At 34.8% G+C, this 12,361-nt stretch overlaps 1 protein-coding gene across 1 annotated transcript in view; it reads left to right on the top strand.

The window, feature by feature from the left end:
* The window catches only part of LOC140887318 (plastid-lipid-associated protein 6, chloroplastic), a 92,290-nt gene that overhangs the window by 38,617 nt on the left and 41,312 nt on the right, over positions 1–12,361 (top strand). The gene's annotated exons all lie outside the window — the stretch shown is intronic.

Below are 12,361 nucleotides of genomic sequence, written 5' to 3'. Positions count from 1 at the left end.
TAGCATATTTAAATTACATGGGGATATGTGGTGTTTTGTTGTGTGAGTCTCGAATGTATGATAATCATTTTATTACTGCTCTTGTTGAACAATGGCGACGAGAGACACACACGTTCCATTTTAGATGGAGTGAAGCAGCAAAAGATGAGTGAAAAAACTGTTGATGTTCGTAGACCACCTGCTTGTGGAACCGGTGGTAATCTGTATAAATGTAATTTTCATGAACAATCGTGATATATTTTGTTGTTTTTGGAATTTGATTCATATATTTATTTATCTATTTAGAGTTAATATATTCGTGTGTTGACATTTAAAAATATGTTATTATTTATTCTATCCAATCAAATTTAGTAATAGAAAGATAAAGGTCAGTGGGTGGATGGTTGGAACTTGGATGCCAGGCGGATTATATTTATTAATAGGTTAGACGGAAACATGTTATTTTTGAAATTAATTTTTTTTACATTAAAAATAAAAAAAACCCCAACATTTTCTGTAGAAACTGTTAACGAAATATGTGTTGTTTGTAAATATAAAACACTGAAATTTTCTGGCCCTAGATTTTTTGTCATCCTAACAAAATTAGTTACAATAATTGATAAAAAAAATAACCTACCAATATGAAATCATGTAGTCTAATAATATGATAATAAAAAATAGTGATATTTAAATAAATAAATAAATATATATATATATCTTGGTTTTTTAAATATTCTATATAAATATAAGATATATAAAAATATAAATATATTTATATATATATATATATATATATATATATATATATATATATATATATATATATATATATATATATATATATATATATATGCCATGCCATGTAGGCAGCATCCGCCACACAGTGTGGCGGACGCTCGATTATAATAATCGAGCGTTCGCCATTTACAGTAACATTTTACATTAATTATGTAATTACCTCCGTTTCACGTTATTTTTGAAATAAATTCTTTTTACATTAAAAATATAAATAACCCGGGTAAGCCCACATCCCAATTTTAATTTTTTTTCCTTTTTTTTTTAAAAAAATATATTTTGATTTTTTAATTTTTTTTTCATTGTTGGGGTTTTTATTTTTGCTAAAATTTTGAGTTTTTATTTCTCTCGTTTTTCCCTTTTGTTTTTATTATACATTCTAATTCTTTTTTTTTGGTCAAATTTTCTTATATCATTTTTTTCTTCTTATAATTTATATTTCAATACTACATAATAATGCACAACTAATTATTGTTAATATAGAAATATAAATAAATAATTCACATATTGTGTGCTTTAATTTCAATTGACATAGAAAGAAATACAATTTATTAAAATGTGTATTAGATAAATTTATGTTAAAATTAATAAAAAAGGTTGACCCCGAATAGGACCCCTCCGCATGAGTCAGAGGCCCACTTTATTGAAATTAATGGTTTCAAGAATGAACATTATATCAATTAAACTGAATTAACCGACCGAATCAAAAATTCGGTTCGATTAATTAAAAATTTCGGTTTTATTTTTAGAAAATTTTAATTAATTGGGTTCGATTTTTGGTTTTCATAAAAAATCGATTTACCTAATTAACAGAATTATAAATAATTAGTTATATTTTTTTTTATATGGTATTTGTTAATGTTTATATATTTAATCTTTTTCTTATTTTTAATTGTTTCAAGCATAATGTGTTTTACTATCATAAAAATCACATATTAAATTATTAATTTCATAATTTTTATTTTTAAAATAGTATAAAAAACTAAACCGTAATGTGGTTATCGACCGAACTAATCGAGTTTAATTCGGTTCGATTACGTCGGTTTTAGAAGAAATTCGGTTAGAAAAACAAAAAGTCCGAAAAAAAATATATATATGACAAAATATAAAGAAATAATATTTTGATATAGAAGAAATTTGAAACATCCAAAAACTAAGGAAAAAAAGAGAGTTAAAATATATTAAGAAAAGCAGAAAAAAAGAAAAAAGAAAAAAGAAATAAATAAAATTGGGCTGTGAGGGTAAACTACCCCATAGCATCCCTTACTGTTGGGCCGGTGAGTTGCATCAATACAAGTCGAATTTATCGAAAATTGTACCCAATTATATGTTTCACAATTAGTTTCTGATTCTCTAACAAAATTTCTTTGAAATGACATAAAACAAAGCAAAGCAAAACAAAACAAACAAAACAAAACAAAAATAAAAATGATCGCACGATCAAAAGGCTCGAAAGCAAAATCAATCCGCGATAAAATTGTCTCATAATTCACAAATTGATTGTAAACAGGTAAAACCATGCATGAACATAATCACATGAAAAAGGGTTCCAAAATGCAGAAAATAATAAAGAATCCAATAACTAACATATTGCTTCCGAGAAGAGGTATATTACAAGACGTACCTGAAATTAAGATTTGCAGAGAAACTAAAGTTGGGTATTATTTTCAGGCAAAAAAATCCGAGTTTGTGTGTGATTTTTGTGGTTAAAAAAAAAATAAAAATCATGATTTGTATTTTTATTGAAGGGGTGGAATAAAAATAAATTTAACGATTGGTCCCCTTAAAAATTCCCGCTGTTTATGTGGTGGGTATATGTTTGCTGTGTGGAGCCTCCGTCATTAGGTACCCGCAGTCCTGAACCAAAAAACTCAACTTCAACGTGACATCTACTATAACATATCATTTTTATCTCATACAAAATTTTTACAACTTTTCTCCATAATCCTAAACCCAACAACTAACTTTTTTGAGGGTCCCACTAATCAATTCTATACATATTATTATTATTATTATTATTATTATTATTATTATTATTATTAATATTATTATCTACATTTAAATTCAAAATTTTATAATAAAATAAAATTAATTTTAATTAAATAATGCTAAATACGTAAAAAAAAAAATTTAAAATTTACAGATTTATGTCTTGAATATCTAAATCAATTATTTCTAACATTTTTTTAATAAAAGATTATATATATATATATATATATATATATGCTGACAAAAAAAGTTATATATATATAATTTAATTTTTTTTAATAATATATGAAATTTGTTGTTGGCTTCCCATTTGGAAAGCCAACAGCAGCTTTCAAAACTTGAACCTACAGGCTGCAACTGCATCAGCTTCTTCCCAACTTAAGGTTGCGGATACCCTTAGTTACCACATATATATAACTGGATTACAAGCTTTGTTTCTTACACAAATTAATTTCCGAATTCGCAAAATAGGTACGATATTAAAAAAAAACTCCTATAATATTGTTGTTAGAGTAGATGTCCTGTGAGCAGGGACGGAGCCAGAAGTAGATACTAGGGGGAGCCAATTAGGGTTGTAAACGAACCAAGCCGGCTCGCGAACTTTTCGATCCGGCTCGAAAAAATATTCGATTCGGATTTGAATTTTTCAAACTCGAGCCGAACTCGAACATGTTCGAACTATTAGTCGAGCTGAACTTGAGCCGAACTTGAGCCGAGAATATACTGTCCGAAAGCTCGCGAGCCTTTATTTAATATATATATATTTATTATATTATATAAAATATAATAAATTTATCGAAAGTTCGCGAACTGGCTCGTTATTTTCGAATCTAACTCGAACTCTCTATCGAATCAAACTCAAGCCGAAAATTAAAAAAATTTCGAGCTTCAAACCGAACTTCGAATATCTCAATTCAAACTCGAGCTCGAACTCGAATACTAAAATTTTGTTATAGTTCGGCTCGGTTCGGCTCGTTTACAGCCTCAGGGCCAATATCAAACTCGAGAAAGATCAAATATTTATTATATATAACAATAAAATTTTAAATATATTATATTAATATCAAATATTACATCAACATTCATCATAAAAAAAATATAAATATATCATTATTTCTCGAATCTATTAGAATTTAAATATTTTCTTTGCAAATTATGAATATCGTCTACAACTACAAGTGAACTATATCAACTTTTCAAAAATTTGATTCTCAATATATACCAGCAAACAATCATTAATAATTTCACCTTTCATTATATTATGAAGCATAATTATGACTATATTTATAATATAATTACACATTTAAAAAAATAAGAAAATCAATATATTTCAAAATACTAAGAATCATCTCGAGTACATGTTAGAAATAAATGAAACAAAGAAAGTTATTTTAAAAAACTCGTAATAAAACATTAATGACAATGGAATTTTTTTTTAAAAATGTCTCACAAAAATTTAATATCTTTCAAGAGAGTAAAAAAATTAAATAAAAGAACACCTTTTATTTTGTAGCCTTTAAACAAGATGGAGAGACGAGAAGAAAAAATTAAATACCAAATATTGCATGAAAAAATTGAGATCGACATTACATATATTATGTTTCTCAGTTTTATAAAATTAATTCAAATAAATAAAAAAATATATTACGATTTTGAGATTATAAATAATTATGTAAATTTTTTTGATGAAATAATAACAAAATTACAACAGATATATATATACACGTATATAATAAACCTAAAAAAAAAAAAGTTGGGGGGGTGGGGGGGGGGCAATAACGTGCCTCTGCCCCTGCCTGTGAGCCAACTCCTGACAAGGGATTTTTATTGATTCAAGTGTAATAAACAATCTTTATTTTAATATAATTACTAATTTTTTGGCATTTACTTTATCTGTATATCCATACAAGCTACATAGATAAAAACTTTGAATATACTATAGTAAATAAATATAAATATGAGGTTGTACATGTGATGACAATCATGAAACACATATTTTAAATTAATGTATATTCTAAATCGAATTCCTAGTCGATTGGGCCGTCCAAAATAAGGATAAAGATCCCTCGAGCTCGAGACTAGAATTTGTGATGTTGTGTATCACGTTTCATTGATATGAACATAGAGATGTTCAATCATACAGATTGGTGTTCATGCGATGAGTTCACTGAACTACCTTCTCTCGGACATCCCAAGTGGTTATCATTCATTGAGTGGATAAGTCCGTGGTTATGGTTGTACACCATTAGTCCTTATAACGACCCGAGATAACATTGAGGCTCTACATGCTAGCACTGTGTTTTGACCCGTTTACCGACTCCGTGAGGGTCATCAGATGGCGAGATTGGGTACAGTTGCGACACATGAAGGAACTAGTGCATTGTAGTAAAAAATTCACCGTTCACCTACGAGTGTGGATATCCTATGTGAACTTATGAGATAATAGTACATAAAATCTTTGGCCAAAGTATGAAATGTGCATTAGGATAAAGTGGTTCCCTAATTGCACATGCGATGCCACTATGTATTCTCAAAGATGAATCACATCGTTATCGAACATCGCATGCAATCCTCGATGAATCAATGGTTGTAGATTCGATCGGGACAATGAGATGAAGGGACCGTACTGTACGATAACCATAATCAATTGGTTCTTGCAGGCACTATCAGTGATACCTAGGGAATAATGGGGCGATGCTACTAGATGCTCTTACCATGATTCGATAGGTCTAATCAGAATTGAATTCTTACATTCTCATTATCAAGGTGTTGATGCATAGAATGAGGAGAGTTAGGTAATCCCGCATAAGGGACGATGTCCTGAATCACAGAGAGTTGTGAACCCACAGCTAGTTGTATCTCTGAACCATTGAGGGTCACACAAGCAATTGTTTCCATGTTCCCGTTGAGATAATGAATTAAAAGAGTTGAATTTATAATAAATAAGTTTGATAGAATCAAACGATAAACTTATAAATGAGTTTATAAGAGCTTATAAAAAATTTAGTGCACTTGCCTAATTTCAATAGAAGTGTTCCAAAATTAGCATATGCCCTTCAGTGATTTCAAAAATTAAAATGTGCATCATAATAAAAAGCGAGTTAAAATTGTTACATTGGTGATGTTGTATCATCGATCAAGATTATGGTGAGAGAGCTGTAATGGGCGCATGATTCATGGACTTGTAAGAGTACAAGCTCATTGTGCAAATTAATTAAAGTCTTAAATAGATTTGATTGATTTTTTATTCTAGTTGAACTTGGAATAAAAAGGCCCGTGATCCATACATATAAATGCATATACACGTGTATATATATATATATATATAATATTATATGTATATATATGGATATATGTATGTGTGTGAAAGCGTGTATATGTATATATATTACTATATATATGTATGCAATATTATATATGGATATAATATATGTATATATGTACGTGTGAGTGTGTGATATATATATATATATATGTATATATGTATATATGTATATATGTTGGACGTATATATATATATATATGTGATGATATATATATATTATATTTATAATGAAAATGTGAAGGGTTAAGTTAGATTGGCACTATTCCCATGCATGCTTTCATTTTCCATGCATGACCTTTTGTGTGCCTTTTGACCAAAATATAATATACACATTTCCTTCTCCAAAAATACATACAATGGCCGTCCCCATCTCTTCAAGAATTCTCCAAATTTTTGTCTTTCATTTTTGGGAGAAAAGACAAAAAACATCTCAATGAAAAAATACACTAAATATTCTAGTGCATATTTAGAGTGGATCTAAATTGTCTAGTCATGGACCTAATTCGAAGGAGGAGCTATTTTGAAGAAGACGTTCTCTTGGAAGCTTGTAGATTGTAACCATTTCAAGAGCTAAGTTGCTCATAACTTGGTTGGAGCCATAAATCAATCTTTTGAGATTGATAGGTAAAATCTTCTAAAAAACCCTTTGGATGTTTGATGATTTTGAATGTTACACAAGTGCTCGGTGTTTACTATAAAATTTTGAAATTCCGCTGCATTTTCGGGCACGAGTTAATCGATCCCCAACAGTGGTATCAGAGCCTAGGTTACTCTTTTTTGTGTAGCATTTGTTGATTATTATGTTGAGGTCAATTTGTAACCGCATGAGAAAATCATTTCTTCAACTTTCGGGACTGTTTTGAAATTTTTTTTATGACCATTCCGGGCAGCCCGTTGGCAGCCCAAGGGGTGTTTAGGGCAGCCTACGGGCTGCCCCATTTTATATATAAAAAAAAATTTGGCCGGAATTCGGCAACGGAGTTTTGGTAACGACTATGACGACTTGTGTTTCCAAAAGGTTTTTTGGGATATCAAGTGTCATAGGCCCTAAGTTGTTAAAATCATTATAGTTGATTTTTGTGAAAAATTAAACTTTATGATGTATGATTTTTCTCATGAAATAAATTGTAAAGCCCCGTTTTTATCTTAATTGAGCTTATTTGAGATAATCAGAGTTTCCAGAGTTAACGAGTCGACTTGATTTTTGATCAGGGTCTATTTTGCAAAAATTGGATTTTTCAGGGACTAAAACACAAATATTGAAATTGTTATAATATCTAGCAAGGGTTGAATATTCTTGGCACTCTATCTTCCTCCCCTAGCCGTGCTCCATCATTGAAGACGCCTCCAAGCTTTCTCCAAGCTCTTAAAATCCAGTCCGAACTCGATCCGTCCGTTGGAAATTATTTCTGAAGGCAGATTAGTGACCACAGCAGTGAGAGCTCCGTTATACCGTAAGTATTTCTCCGATCAGATATGTTTTTATTTTTCGGAGGTTCTTAGAATCGATTTAGATTCTAGTATGTTGTTCTTGGCGGAGTTCTGATCGTTTATTATCTGTCGGTTTTGAAATAGAGCGACGTTCGGAATTGTTATGATTTTTGGAAGCTATTTTCGAAAATCATGTTTTTGAGATTTGTTGGGTTTGTATTGTTGTTGTTGTATTAGCATTGAATTGAGTTGATATCGCTATTGAACTGCTGTCTGCATTGCCGGTTTGTTCAGTTTATAACCGTTATGCCGTCGGTTTGAGTTTTGGGGATTTGGAACTGTTTTTGAGTTGTTGGAACTTGGCTTAAGTTGATCTTGGTTATTGATCATTCCTTTGTCTCCGTACAGATTCGTTTGGAGGTATCAAGCCCAGAGTTAGCAGCTGTTTGATCATTTTCAAGATTTGAACAAAGAATGGTATAGAGAATTTCCTTGAACCGTTGCCTCGTTGTTGTTAGATTGTATAGTTGTTGATACAGTCTCTTTTGTAGCGTATCCAGAGTTGGAAGCTACTGCATTGCAAGGTAAAAGCAGTCATCGTAGCGGGATAGCATACTCGGGACTGTGGTTCTCGAGTTTCCCCTTTGAAATCACATACTTGCATTTACACTTGTTCTAGCATGAGGAACTTGTGTCTTGTTTGATTGTATTGGATTTTGTTAAATGACTTATGTGTTATGTTTTTGTTATGCATTCATCTTGAGCCAATCTTGTTTTCAGCGGGCAGAACCGCCCTTTTTGTTTAGACGTTTGGGAACTATGATTGAGTGGCCTAGGTCGTAGTCGTTTCGCCTAGTGCTAGCATACTCATTATAGTTGCTCAAAGTCTAGAGGAGTGAGATACGTGGCACCACCTCGATTGGGAGAGTCGGTGAGTTGTTACGTGATCTTATCCTCGGGATCCCAAAAGCACAGCAGCAATCCCTCGTTTATCAGATTGATATCCCGGTTTAAAAGACATGCATTCATTATGTTATTATTGATTTCCTTGTTGTATTGAAAGCATGTTGATTTTTGTATTAATTGTTATGTTGCTTTTACTGGGAATGTCGTTCTCACCGGTTATCCGGCTGTTGCTTTGTTTGTATGTGTACTTGGCAACAGGTGGGGCAGGATCAAGTCAAAAGAGGCATGGTTAGCTCCGAGAGAAAGTTGTAGCAGTGAGACTCGGTTTAGAAGTCGTGTCAGCATGTCTACTTAGTGTTGTTAGAACATGTTTAGATAACGAACTTCATTATTATGTTGTATTGTCATGCAAGCTTTGCCGTATTGTTATCGTGGCATGTTCTATTTTGGAGTAGTTGTTAAACTCTAGAACTTCATGTATTAATCGGAGGAACTGCAATTATAATGTATGTGTTGATTTGGATTGCATTGGAATAGTTTTAGATGGAATTGCAAAACATGTTTTTTTGCTGTTCTGTTTCTGCTGTAGGGGGCGCCCGAGCTGCAATTTTTAGCAGCCCGAGCGCACCCCACTCTGAGAACTCAGTAGCGCCTCTAACCAGGGCGCGCTCGAGCAGCGGTTTTTGGCCGCCCGAGCGCGGCCCTCTTTAAATTTTTTTTTTCCTTTGCTTTGCTTTTACTTCTTAGATCTTGGATGTTTAATTATTGATTACTCCTTAATTAGATGTTTAGAACCGAGGTCTCACATTAAGTGGTATCAGAGACTTAAAATTCTTGGTTGAACTAGAGTGAGCGGGTAGATCGAGTCTGCGTGTATTGGCTCCTCGCATGTGTTTGAATTATTTAACTGTGTACTTAATTCCATGCGAGCATGCTTTATTGTTAGAATTATTGAATTACATGGTTATGTGATTTAATTTATAAAGCATGATCTACTTGAGATATAACTGTTTCTGTTATCGACTGGTATCCTGTATTCCAAGCGGTTGTAAGGGCACTGATTGTAGCGATTGAGATATCTCGTGTCCTAACCTTTGATTATCAGATGGGTCCTCGTCGAGTGATAAACAGAAACACACCGCCAGTTATTCCTACGACTGAGCAAGCTAGCACTGAAGTTGATCAGTTGGATGCTTCAGCGACTCCTATGGAAACCTTGCTGAAGAGGTTTCAGTCGTTCAATCCGCCGTTGTTGATGGGTTCAGAAAATCCAGTTGACTGTGAGAGTTGGTTGGATGATATGGATCAGTTGTTTGATTCCATTGACTACACAGATGACCGCCGAATCAGGTTAGTAATTCATCAGCTACGTGGTGGTGCTAAGAGCTGGTGGATCATGACAAAGAAAGCATTTGAGAGTAGAGGTACCGAGGTTACTTGGACTCTTTCTAAATCTGAGTTTTATAAGCGGTTTTTCCCTATCTCGTATCGTAAGGACAAGGGAGCAGAGTTTGCAAATCTGAAGCAAGGGAATCTGAACATTGAAGAGTACGTGGCTAAGTTTGATAGTCTGTTGCGTTTTGCACCGCTAATTGCCGGAGATGAAGAAGCTAAGGCAGATCAGTTCATCAATGGTTTGAACCCCGATGTCTTCACGTTGGTTAACACCAACAGGCCTAACAACTTTGCGGATGCCATGAATCACGCAAAGGGAGCGGAAGCAGGCTTGTGGAGGCAAAGAGGTAACCAGGTAGCACCTCAGCAATAGAGGCAGTATCAGAACCCACCATCTCAGTACCAGAATCAGCCACCTCAACATCAGAACCAGCAGCAGAGGTATGAAGGTGGTAGAAGTGGGGGAAACAGAAAGGATCAGTACAAGGCAAGAGGTAAACAGTTCAAGAGGCAGGGGAACAGTTCGTCCAGTTCCAGTGGTTCGAAGCAATTCGGTTCAGGACCGAGTTCTGGGTCATCATCCTTGTACTGCAGCAAGTGTGGAGGAAGACACTCACCGGATCAGTGTGTGGGAGTCTTCGGCAATTGTAACACCTGTCAGCAACCGGGAAACTTCTCTAAAGTATGCCCACAGCGTAACAGAGATAGAGCTCAGAGTGGGAGTTCGTCTAGATCTGCAGCCCAGCCTGAGTGGCAGTCTTCTGCAGTGCACTCTTTCCAGCCTCAGCAGCAGAACAGACAGAGAGGTAGTACTAGTGAAAATCAGCCTCCGAGACAGCAAGCACAAGTCTTTGCTCTGACAGAGGATCAGGCTCAAGCAGCACCTGATGATGTTATAGCAGGTAACTGTTTGATTTTTGGTCATTCTGCTCATGTTTTGATAGATACAGGTGCTTCCCATTCCTTTATCTCTGAGAAATTCGTATTATTGCATGCTTTGCCAACTGAATTGTTGCCTACAGTAGTAGCTGTTACTTCACCTTTGGGTGGAGGAATTGTTTCTGTCAGATTAGTCAGGAACTGTGAACTCTGTTTTGAGGGAAATTTTCTAGAATTCGACTGTATTGTGCTTGGACTGTCAGATTTTGATTGTATTGTCGGTATAGATGCTTTAACCAAGTACATGGCAACAATCGATTGTTTTCAGAAAGTTGTCAGGTTCAGACCGGAAATGGCAGACGAGTGGAAATTCTTTGGGTTCTCGATCTAGAATTCCTTTGATTTCAGTGTTATCTATGACTCGTTTTCTACAGAGAGGTGCAGAAGGATTTTTGGTGTATTCAGTTGATGTACTGAAATCTAGCCCAGCTTTGGTCGATATACCAGTGGTTAGAGAATTTGCGGATGTGTTTTCGGAAGATGTTCCAGGATTGCCACCCATTCGAGAGGTTGAATTCAGCATTGACTTAGTGCCAGGTACTCAACCTATTTCAAAAGCTCCTTATCGTATGGAACTTGTTGAATTGAGAGAGTTGAAGGAACATCTTGAGGATTTGATTGCCAAGGGATACATCAGACCTAGTGTATCGCCTTGGGGTGCTCCTGTTCTATTCGTTCGGAAGAAGGATGGTTCTATGCGACTCTGTATCGACTACCGCCAATTGAATCAGGCTACAGTTAAGAACAGGTATCCTTTACCCCGAATAGATAACTTGTTTGATCAGCTGCAGGGTTCTTCTGTCTACTCTAATATTGATCTGAGGTCAGGTTATCACCAGCTGAGAGTGCGAGAGGAAGATGTTCCTAAGACCGCATTCAGAACGAGGTATGGTCATTTCGAGTTTATAGTCATGCCGTTCGGTTTGACTAACGCCCCAGCGGTTTTTATGGGTTTGATGAACCGTATCTTTCAGCGTTATTTAGATGAGTTCGTCATTATCTTTACCGATGATATTCTTATCTACTCGAAGAACCGTACTGACCATGCAGAGCACTTGAGGACCGTACTGCAGATTTTGCGAGTTGAGCAGTTGTTTGCCAAGCTGTCTAAGTGTGAATTCTGGTTAGATCGAGTTGTCTTTCTCGGTCATATTATTTCTGAAGATGGGATTTCTGTCGATCCCAGCAAGATTGAAGCGGTTATGAATTGGCCTAGACCTACTTCAGTGCCGGAGATCCGAAGCTTCATGGGTTTAGCTGGTTATTACCGTCGTTTCATCGAGGGTTTCTCGTCTATTGCCAAGCCTATTACCCAGCTGACTCAGAAGAATGCGCCTTTTGTTTGGACTCCAGATTGTGAGGCTAGCTTTGTTGATCTGAAGAGGAGACTGACCAGTGCTCCAATTCTCTCTATTCCAAAGGGTACTAGAGGTTTCACAGTCTATTGTGATGCTTCTAACCGAGGCTTGGGTTGTGTTCTTATGCAGCATAAGCATGTGATAGCGTATGCATCGAGGCAGCTGAAACCGCACGAGACTCGTTATCCGGTCCATGATCTTGAACTAGCTGCGATCGTCTTTGCTCTGAAGATCTGGCGTCACT

This window comes from Henckelia pumila, chromosome 1 (genome assembly GCF_033568475.1).
Source record: "Henckelia pumila isolate YLH828 chromosome 1, ASM3356847v2, whole genome shotgun sequence".
NCBI classification, from domain to species: Eukaryota; Viridiplantae; Streptophyta; class Magnoliopsida; order Lamiales; family Gesneriaceae; genus Henckelia; species Henckelia pumila.
Note: the sequence above shows the minus strand (reverse complement) of the source record. Positions and strands in the feature narration are given on the sequence as shown.